This window comes from Parambassis ranga, chromosome 5, assembly GCF_900634625.1.
Source record: "Parambassis ranga chromosome 5, fParRan2.1, whole genome shotgun sequence".
In the NCBI taxonomy this organism is placed as follows: Eukaryota; Metazoa; Chordata; class Actinopteri; family Ambassidae; genus Parambassis; species Parambassis ranga.
Genome location: NC_041026.1, coordinates 3,660,482 through 3,672,184, shown reverse-complemented (window position 1 = coordinate 3,672,184; position 11,703 = coordinate 3,660,482).

The window sequence follows — 11,703 nt, the reverse complement described above, 5'->3', positions numbered from 1 at the left end:
ATACAGGCATGAAGTCACGGTAACCCCCCCAAACCTCAGCATCAGTGCACCCACTATGGCCACGATTGTATAGAACGCCTTCAGCTTTGATGGATCAAGCCGTGGTCTGGCCCTAGAACCTTCCCCTGGACCTGCACGAGTCAGCACCCAGAGAACAGAAACACTGCAGAAGGAGGTGCCAGCTACAGCCGAGGTTAGAAAACAGTAACCGACGATGTTGGCGTCACCGGGGTCTACTACAGAAAAGACACCGACCCACAGAGAGCACAGCAGCCACACACAACCAGTGGTGGCATTTCTGACTCCACTGGCTCTCCTCAGGCCCAGGTAGGTGACGGGGTGAACCACAGCCAGGTAGCGGTCCACACAGGACAGCAGGTGGAACCACGTCTGTCCATAATAGATCAGGGGACACAGGTAGGAGCCCACCATCAAGACAGCAGAGTATTTTGTGAGGATGCCACAACTCATGAGGATGGAGCCTAAGATGGCTAGCAGCTCCATGACGACCATATTGTAGGTGAAAAAGTCGGAGATGCTCATTGTTGTGCCAGAATGTTGGTGCCTCCATCTCTGGTGGCCCAGGTACAGGACAAAGACACAGAGAGGGAGGAGGAGGAAGGTGATGACGAAGCTGTAGGCAGGGGTGAGGAAAGTGCCGACTGATGACATCAAGCAGCGATTATGCTGTTCATAGATGGAGGAGTAGGAAGACACAGGAGGAAGATGAAGAGAGGCATTGAAGGAGGAAGAAGAGACTGGTGACATGACTGTGGACAGAAAGAAGAAGGAGGAGAGAGACACAAAAACACAACAAAACATGATTAAACTCTGCATCAACCATTGTGTGTAAACCAAAGACTGCAGTTCCTCATGTCGCCACTTGAGGGCTGGCTCCAAAAGTGAGTCAATCCGTCTAGTTAAATGTAGGGTAGGAGATTTTGAAAACTGAGTCAGCCAGATTTTGAAAGTAAACACACGCCCCTTTCTCTCGGAGCTCACCCCTAAGCCACGCCTCCCAACGTCTGTGACTTCGGCCATCATGCACGTACCTCTCTGGTGCGTGCAGAGCAGGAAGAGAGTGACAAACAGCCAATACTGTGCGCAGGTGCACCTCGTAGGATTGGCTGAGGTTTTTAGCATTTTATAGCTTCCACAGATGATTCATATTCTTCGTTTTAATGATAAACTGCTGAACTAATTGGTTGCTATCGGATTGTAAAGAGAAGTTTAACAAAAAACAGAACAAAAAGTGCATCAGAATGAAATCTCCTACCCTACCTTTAAAATGTCCAACTTTACAACAGAAGAACAAGTAGAATTTGTACCACATTAACATATATTGTGTTATTAATTGGTGACATATTCCATAGCTAACATGTGAGAAGTCCTGTCGTAGCAACAGGTGAAAGAACCCCATCAACATACATACTCTAGGTCAGTGGTCCCCAACCACCGGTCCGTGGGTCATTTGGTACCGGGCTGCACAGAAAGACTGAGCAAAACATATTATTCATTATCTGAGTCTGAAAGCTGTTTCATTTATAAATCGATCAGATTCATCCGCCTGTGCCTTTAAGCACCTGCCCAGACGCTTGTCTCGGTCACGGGATATGGCCCCCAAAATTAAGCCCACAAGCTAGCAAAAATGAATAAAAAACAAACGTCTTTGGAGAGCTTCTTCGGAAAGGGGAAAAGGCCTAACAAGGAGACAGAAGAAGAGGAGAAAGAAAGAAAAAGAAATCTGCATTTAAAAGACTATATCAGGAGTCCTATTTAAAATATGGATTTATTGCAACAGGTGATTCTCACACACCAAGTCCGCTCTGAGTGATATGTGGCGACAGACTCGCAAATGAGGCAACGAAGCCTTCAAAACTGCGAGACCGAGCACCCTGCATTAAAAGACAAGCCATGGAGTTTTTTGAAAGAAGAAAACATGAACAAGAAGGACAGAAGCAGTTAATGACGGCCAAAACAAAATTACGGAGTGGACTGGACATAAGAAACACACATCGGGTGTCATTGTCTCCCATTATCCCCAGATGGGACCGCCGCATTGCTGAGAAAGTTCAAAGGCTCCCATTAATTAAGCATAAGAGTAAGTTGTCTGTTTATGCACTTTTTATTATTTTTTTTTTCTGTGCCGGTCCGTGAAAGTATTGTTTTACATGATACCGGTCTATGGTGCAAAAAAGGTTGGGGACCGCTGATCTAGGTAGAAACCTATGTCGTAACCACGACAACCAGCAGGCAGAAATGTGTTGATGTTAAATGTTTGAAAATGTTTTTTTATAAAAACTACATTTATATTTTTTAAAATAAACAAATCAAAACATTAAAGATCTTTCAGCAAAATCATTGCAGCATCAAAAAAACATCCACTGATAAATAAGAGAACGTGTATTCACATTAATCCAGCTGTGTTTTACAAAGTTCACTCACTCAGTCAGCTGTGCAGTCTGCTCCTCAGTGTGTTCAGAGTGCGTCCTGCAGTTTAAAGGTGTTTATACCACCATCATCATCCTGTGTGTGTGTGTGTGCATTTGCATGTTGCACAAGCAGCACGCACCACTCAGCTATATTTATGATAATAATCATCATTTATTTTGACATGCATCAATTTATCACAGAGTCCAAGCCGTCAAACAATAAACTTATAAATAAATACAGATTAAATATAGATATCCAACCCACATATTCATGTTTCCACACTTTTACTTTAGTTATTTCTTAATAAATCTAACAAACATATATTGATTTATTGATTGATTGTGGGCCTGTCCCCACCTCTGCCCATCTTTCATCCCCTCTGATCATTAAAGAGGTCTTTGACACAATTCAAATGTGCTTATTCAAATAAGTGCCAGAACACCTGTGTGTGTGTGTCATTGCATGTTAATTTGTCCAGTCTTTGCATAATTTATGCATGCTTACAAACATATGTAAAAAAATACAAAGAAAAAGAAGAAAGAACAGATTCTGATCAATGTCTGTTTTAATGGACTATTATTGATTATTTGAAGTGATAAGAATTCATGCCTTGGTGCAGATTGGACGAGCCATTCATACAGGAAACTTATCATCTAATGGTTAAGGCTAAAGCCTAACCTTTACACAGCACGTAAGGCCTTCTTTATGCAGCAGTTAACAACAGGTGTGGCTGCAGCCGGGTGTCTGGACGCTAACTTCTACCTTCACTGTGAGCTCTGCCCTGCCTCTGTGCTCTTCCTGCAGCACAGGCCTGCTCTGTGCAGAAACAGCAGCGGGACCACCACGCTGCAGGGCAGACAGAACCAGACCCCGGACACCAGCACCGTACACCTGAGCTGCTCTTCCAGAGCAGACACATTATAAACTGTGAGGACGAGACCGTGGCCGCTGAAGCGGAACATCAGAGTCGCCGTAATGGCAGCAATGGTCTGAAATGCCTTCATCTTCGATTGGTTGACGCCTCGCTCCTTGTCCTTCCCCCCGTCCCCCGGCCCTGGACGAATCAGAGCACGGAGAACAGAGAGGCTGCAGAAGGAGACATAGGCCGTGGACAAAAACAGGAAGATAAAAAGAGGGATGGTGCTGAAGTTTGCTAAATTTAGAGCAAACAATGCAAGGAACAGCAGCCAAACACACCCAATGGAAATGTTTCTGATTCTGACCCCGCCCCTTTGCTTCAGGCGCAGGTAGGTGATTGGATGGATGACAGCCAGGTAGCGCTCTGTGCAGGTGAGGACGTGAAAGAGGACCTGTCCGTTTGAGGTGACAGAGAAAATGTAGATGCCCATCATGCTCAACCAGGACGCTCCGCTCAAGATGCCACAACAGAAGGAGCTGCAGGCGAAGATGCTCATTATCTCCATGGCAACCATGTGGTAGGTGATGACATCAGAGTGGCTCGCTGCTCCGCCTGCAGTAGCTGAGCGCTGCTTTCGCCATCGCCGGAGACCCAGGAGGAGGATGAGGGTACAGAGAGGGAGGAGGAGGAGGACGTAGGCACCGGAGAAGAAGGCGAAGCTGAGAACACTTGATCTGTGGTGATAGCAGACGGCTGTCGAGGAGGAGGAGGAGGAGGAGGAGGCATTAGAGGAGGACGAAGAGTTGACAGACATGGCCGCCTGAATAAAGAAAAAAATGACAAAACAGATGCATCAGTACAAAATGAGAAACTTTCAAATATAGCGCTGAAGGTGACATTAAAGTGCAGATTATGTGATATTAAAGTGAAAAGACGCTCACCTCCATGTGAGTTCTGCGTCCGACTGCTCTGCCTCCAAACTGGACCTCCGGAGCTTCTCCTGCACATGTTTTATAACCGGAGCACGTGTGTGTGTGTTCATGTGCGTTTCTTTTTCGCATGCATCAAAGCTATTAAAAGTCTCTTATTTATCTATTCATGTAACTTCAGAATGTAAACTGAAGCAGGCAAATTGACTTTGTGACGGTGAAGGGAAACAAGAACTCGACCCTGTGCTTTAATGAGGAATAATGACTGAAAACAGGAAAGAGCTTTCAGATAGATCGAAAGAATCACTTCACCTTTAGTTTTTGTAGGATGATCGTAACAAATGCATCAAAGATTATTTTTATTTACGCTCCATAAATGCACAGTGAGTTTTGCTAAGCTAGCTAACATTAGCAGGTATTTATGTGCTACATTTTTAATGAAACATGTACAAATCATAAATGGATGGTGGACTCAGGTTAGAAACGTGAGTGTGATGCAGCAGATAGGGGTGTAAGAAAAAATCGATTGCGTGATAAATCGCGATAGTTTGAAGATGAAGATACGATTACAGTTGTGACCAAATCGATTTTTTATGATCTTTTTATGAGCAAACATATAATTTCAACATCTTACTTTTGTGGTGTACTCTGTCTCTTTCAGCATAAAAACAACTTGAATGTGAGTCGCATTGTACAATGTTCTTATAATTAAAATAATTATAATTATTTTTATTGTGAAAGATGTATTACTAGTATTCAGATGAGGCTTTCCAAACACGCTTTCCATACACTATATATATATAGTTTTATATATATATATATATATATATATATATATATATATATATATATATTATTGTTTTATATATATATATATATATATATAAAACAATAATATATATATAAAATTCAATATATACTGTCTTTGTTACAGTATCTGGGTATATCGCATTGTATCGTCACATGTGTATCGTGATATGTATCGTATTGCCAGATTCTTTCCAATACACAGCCCTAGCAGCAGCTAGCATTAGCTTATCTTGGCTCTAGCTGCAGCTAAGTAATGCAAAAACATGGCAGCAACTCTGCACGAGATATTCTGGCCTCACTGCTGTGCTGCTGCGTAATCCATCTTTATGTACAGTCTATGATTCTGTCACTGACTAGCCTTCAGTAATGGTTCACATATGTTGTTTCTACTGTCTCCTCACTTCACTCTGCTTTATCTTTATATACACTACAGGAGCTAAGCTGATTCCTGCCCTGATTGGTTGTTGGTCTTGCAACACTTCAGTTTTCTGGCTCTGTGCAGAAACAGCAGAGGTAACACCAGGCTGCTGGGCAGAGAGAGCCAGATTTGAGACAACCACACACCACACTGCTCAGACTCATTCAGTAACTCTGAATTATACAGGCATGCAGTCACGGTAACCCCTCCAAACCTCAGCATCAGTGCACCCAGTATGGCCAAGATTGTATAGAACGCCTTCATCTTTGATGGATCAAGCTGTGGTCTGTCCCTAGAACCTTCCCCTGGACCTGCACGAGTCAGCACACAGAGAACAGAAACACTGCAGAAGGAGGTGCCAGCTACAGCCGAGGTTAGAACGCAGAAGCCGGCGATGTTGGCGACGAGGAAGTCTACTGTGGAAAAGACACCAGTCCACAGACAGCACAGCAGCCACACACAACCAGTGGTGGCATTTCTGACTCCACTGGCTCTCCTCAGGCCCAGGTAGGTGACGGGGTGAACCACAGCCAGGTAGCGGTCCACACAGGACAGCAGGTGGAACCACGTCTGTCCATAATAGATCAGGGAACACAGGTAGGAGCCCGCCATAAAGACAGCGGAGCATTGTGCATGGACGCCACAACTCATGAGGATGGAGCCAAAGAAGCACAGCAGCTCCATGACGACCATGTTGTAGGTGAAACAGTCAGAGATGCTCATAGTTGTGCCCAAACGTTGGTGCCTCCATCTCTGGTGGCCCAGGTACAGGACAAAGACACAGAGAGGGAGGAGGAGGAAGGTGATAACGAAGCTGTAGGCGATGGTCAGGAAAATGCCGACTGATGACATCAAGCAGCGATAAAGCTGTACATAGATGTTGGAGGAGGAAGACACAGGAGGAAGATGAAGAGAGGCATTGAAGGAGGAAGAAAAGACTGGTGACATGACTGTGGACAGAAAGAAGAAGGAGAGAGACACAAACACAACAAAACATGATTAAACTCTGCATCACTCATTGTGTATGATCCAAAGACTGCAGTTCCTCATGTGGCCACTTGAGGGCTGGCTCCAAACGTAAGTCAATCCTCATGTCAAACTGTCCAACTTTATAACAGGAACAGACAGGTTTACAGCTCTGGTGTTTATATATGAGTTCCTTTTTCATAGACGTGGTCATTTTGAAGTGGGAGGAGTCAAAACTCAACAAAGTGCAAGCAGGTGGTGAAATAAGTTCATGCACCTACTTTGTCAGATGCATTTGATTGCAGTGAACAGTGTAACTACTGCCCTTCTGTGGTCAGGTGGAGAAATGCCAGTCAGTAATGATGCTAGCTAATGTGTGAGATAGTCTGTAGTTAACAGAACTTAACTATTTAAAACCACATTAACGTACCTACTCGGGAGGAAGCTATGTGGTAACCATGTCAACCAACAGGCAGAAATCTTATCACATGTAAACAACTGTGATCTCCATTTGTAGGAATGATTCAACCAGTACAAGTTTTCTTACTGGTTCAATCAAATGTGTAATAACAAAAATAATAATTAAATAAACCACCTTCGAAAACAGCTTTTTATATATAATACATCCATATTAATCCAGCTGTGATTTACAATAACTGAAGACGTTCACTCACTTAGTCAGCTGTGCAGTCTGCTCCTCAGTGTGTGTGTTGCTGCTGTCACCAAAGGTGTTTATACCATCATCATCCAGTGTGTTTGTGTATTTGCATGTCGCACAAGCAGCATGCACCACACTTATATATTTATCTGTGATTATAGTGTTCAAGAAATCCATCAATTAATAATCATAAACAAAACACGGGCGTTTGATTTGGTCTGAAAAATTACAAATGAAATATAAACATATATTATATATATATATATATATATATATATATATATATATATATATATATTCTTTATTCTGGACCTGCCCCTGCCTTTGATTGATCATTAGTGATGTTTGACAGAATTCAAATGTGCTTATTCAAATGTGTGTGTGAGAGAGAGTCTTTACAACCAAAGGTTTGCATGAATGATACATGCAAACATATTTTAAAATACACGTAAATAAAAAAAAAGAGCTGAACACATTCTGATGCATGCCCCCCCTCCTTGGTCCTGAACGAGTAAGAGACGCTGCAGAAGGAGATGACTGAAAAGGAGAAGATGTAGAGAAGGAAACAAGGCAAAGAAGGGAAGTACATGTAGATGACACCCACCCAAAGCTGAGATATCTAACCCTAACCCCACCAGTCCTCCTCAGGCCCATGTAGATGACGGGGTAAACAGCAGCCACGTGGTGCTCCACACAGGTCCGGCAGTGAAACAGCGTCTGTCCAGAGACGAATATGGAGAAACCCAAACTGCTGGAGGTGCTTACAGTTCACATACGTGCCAGTGTTGTGGAAGAAACACCCGATCATCGTGATAATCTCCATGGCCGCCATGTGGTAGGTGAAAGAGTCAATGTCACTTGTTATCGCTGAAGTAGAGTGCAGCTGTCCATCCTTGAAATCCCACACAGGACGAGAACGCAGAGAGGGAGGACAAGGACCACGTGGAGGGCGCTAATGTTAAAGAGGAACGTGACATCCTCCGTGGAGAGGGTGTGTGTGTCTTCAGTCATTTAGCAACATTTCCACCCATATGAGGTGTTGGTATCTGATAAAGACACTTGGTTAGGTTTAGTAAAAGTTTAGTTCAGGCAATTTTTTGCGTTACTAGCATTGACAGTAAAAACTATGGACAGAGCTTCCATGACGTCACCCGTTTGTTTCTGAAGAGCCGTTTTGAGGCTCGGTGGGAGGTTCCGGGACGTGATGACCGCCGCCATGTTGGCAGCGTCACGTCAACTAAAACTCCAAATATGGACAAAGAGGGGGAGCACGAGCGGGGTTTAGGGGGGCGGGCGATCGTGGGAGCAGGAAACTCACGCTGTGATACGTCAACTGTCTGTCACTCAAGCGGCAACGCCCATAATTATGCGTAATTTTAAGTCAGAATACAATTGAAACGAGTGAATTGTAAAAAAATTCACCCCCCTACAACTGACACTAGAAGAGAACCTATCATCTGAGACCAGAGTGTTTTTTGTACCAGGCTGTAAACATGTTAATTTCTGCTGTGAAGTCGGCCATTTTAACATGGGAGTCTATGGGAAATTACTCGCTTTTGGAGCCAACCCCCAGCGGTTGCAGCGTGAATTACAAGTTTTGACACTTCCGCATGGGCTTCCACTTTGAGCCCCGAAGGTTGCCGCTTGGTTACTAGTGAGATGAATCCCACCAGAATGCACTTCTACACATAACCACAAGGGGTCAGGTATCTAATGTCTCCCACAAAAAGAGGATAACAAACATAAAACAGGATAGATTGACGATGGTGATCAGAATCAGAATCAGAATCAGAAATACTTTATTGATCCCCGGGGGGAAATTGTTTGATGTTGTTTGATTGTTTTGATGTCAGACGTTCAGTCCATTCTAGTTAAATCAACAAGTGCTTAAATTCTCTCAGAGCTGTGATCAATCATTCTACACAGGAAAACACAGAATGGAGTTCAATCTATCAATAGACTGACCTTGTAATCGTCACAGCGCACTGTTCACAGCTGTCAGAGTGTGTGTGTGTGTTAAAGTCAAATGCATAGATATGCGGTGATACTCACATGTCCCACATGTTCTTGGCTTCCTTGCACAGTAGGGACTTCCTCCACCAGTATGCAGAGTCTTATGTACATACACACAAGTGTGTCACAACAAACATCTTTTGAAACTGGAACAGACACCTGCCCAAAAGACTAAGTATATAAACATCAAAAAACCCTGTTTATAGTGACACCTGTGGCTGTAACTTGCTCCTCACACAAGCATCATTATGAAGCAATCAGTGCTGCATAGCTAAGATGCAGCTAGCTGGCTAATTACAGCTGCATTATAAGAAGTGTTACACACTTTTATTGTTGCCTAAAATCCACACACACACACAGCATCATGAATTACATTCATTCTGGGGACGATTTTCAATGTAAATGCTAATAGTTTTAGAAATATTCACATCATTTTCTGGACATTAAAGTGTGTGGATGGAGACCTGAAGTATTCGCTCATTCAGGGCTGCAACATGGCAGTTTTCCAGCTCTGTGCAGGAAGAGCAGAGGTAAAACCACACTGCTGGGCAGAGAGAACCAGGTACTCGACTCAAGCAGGCCACAGCGCTCACTGGTCTCTGTCTCCAACAAAGAGTACAAAGCAGCACAGACCACACTGCCCCCAAACCTCAGCATCAGAGGCCCCATCACGGCCAAGATGGTGCAGAACGCCCTCCGCTTCAACGGGTCCACGCGCTCTCTGTCCCCGCTGCCCTCTCCAGGCCCGGGCCGCTTCAGAACTCTGAGTACGGAGAGGCTGCAGAGGAAGATGACGACTAAGGAGAAGGCCTCTTCGCCTAAATACAGTGTGACCACGATGTCTGTGGAGTCCAAAGCTAACAGACACATCTTTGCCAAATTCACCAGCCAAGCGGCCCAAATGGTGGCGTTTCGGAGCCGGAGGCCGCAGCCCTGTCTCAGCTGCAGGTAGGTGACGGGGTGAATAACAGCCAGGTAGCGCTCCACACAGGTGAGGACGTGGAACATCATCTGTCCACACGAGGTGACGAAGAAAACATACGATCCCACCAGCTTCAGCCACATCTCACCGCTGAAGTGACCGACACAGAAGATCACCGATCCCAGGATGTTGCACATCTCCATGACGGCCATGTGGTAGGTGATGATCTCGCAGTGAGTCATCGGGATGTGCTCCCGGCGCCGCCGGCACCCAAGATGGAGGACGATGATGGAGAGAGGGAGAACGAGGAGGATGCTGGTGAAGGTGAAGGCGGTGAAGACTAAATTACCGGTGATAGAGCTGAAGCAGCTGGAAAAGGCCGGGCGGAGCGAGGAGTTGTGGTGAGGAAGAGGAAGAAGGGAGCCACTGAGGGAGGAGGAAGAAAAGTTCTCAGACATGATGGAGGCCTGAGGAAGAGGAGGGGGAAACAAACTTACATCACAATACATCACAATTAGCATTAGCTACAGGATGCTAATGAGCAATAATGTAGGAAGTCCATTAGTCAAGCAATTAAAAATAACAGCGATTATTTAGAACATTTACTATATTTTAAAATAAAAATATTGAACACAAACTGTGAAAAAAAGTTAAAATAATATTAAAAAAATCTTTATTATTTTTTAATTTGGATAGAAATCAAAGTGCCATTACAGGTGGATGCAGCATAACATAAAAACGGCCACACGGGGGTGCTGTTTACAACAAAATCACCTTAGTTCCTAACATGAGTCATGCCTGGAGGTACTGTACGCCTGAAACTAACTACACAACAAATAACATGAGCATGAATGGAATCATAGCCTGTTTCTGTCACTGTCTGACCACTGACACACATCCAGATACAAACAAACTGTAGCTCTTGATGAGTTTATTGATCATTTGAATCAGTAACAACAGAAAGTCATCATTTAAAATACTCTTCATCACATGTACGACTGTTGCAGCTGTTATAAATACAGTTCTTAACAGGACTTCATACTGTGTACACTGATTATCGGAGGATATTACCAGACATGTGGGACCTATGACATGTTTATATATATATATATATATATATATATATATATATATATATATATATATATATATATATATATATATATATATAATATCAAAAATAATTTAACAAAAGACATTCCGTCATCTGTCATTCTGTACTGATGACTATCTTTGGATTTTAAAATCTAAAACATAGAAACGTGAAGGACACCCACCTTGTCTGTGTGTGTGTGTTTATTTCTGACCTTCTATCCCAGACACTGATCTGCTGTCTGATCCTAACTCTTCAGGTGGAAGGAGCTGGGGCCACTGAGGGACTTTGCATGTTGCAAAACCAATTTTACACTCTGAGATTCATTTTTACACGCTCAATTTCTGCAGGCAAATTGTCTCATCGTGATCATCGTGCTCCCTCTGCAGACAGACCACAGATGGAAGCGAGGGTCAGAGCTCCAATTAAGACAAAACTGAGGGAGGAAGCCCACAGAGGCAGAGCTCAGACTGAAGGCCGCGACCTCAAACTTCTGCCGCGTTCCAACCGAGCGACCACACAATCGCCGCCAGGTTAAGGTCTTCTCCAGTTCCTCGGGCCTCTGACCATGCACATGCAAATGTGTTGCATCATGTCTGTCC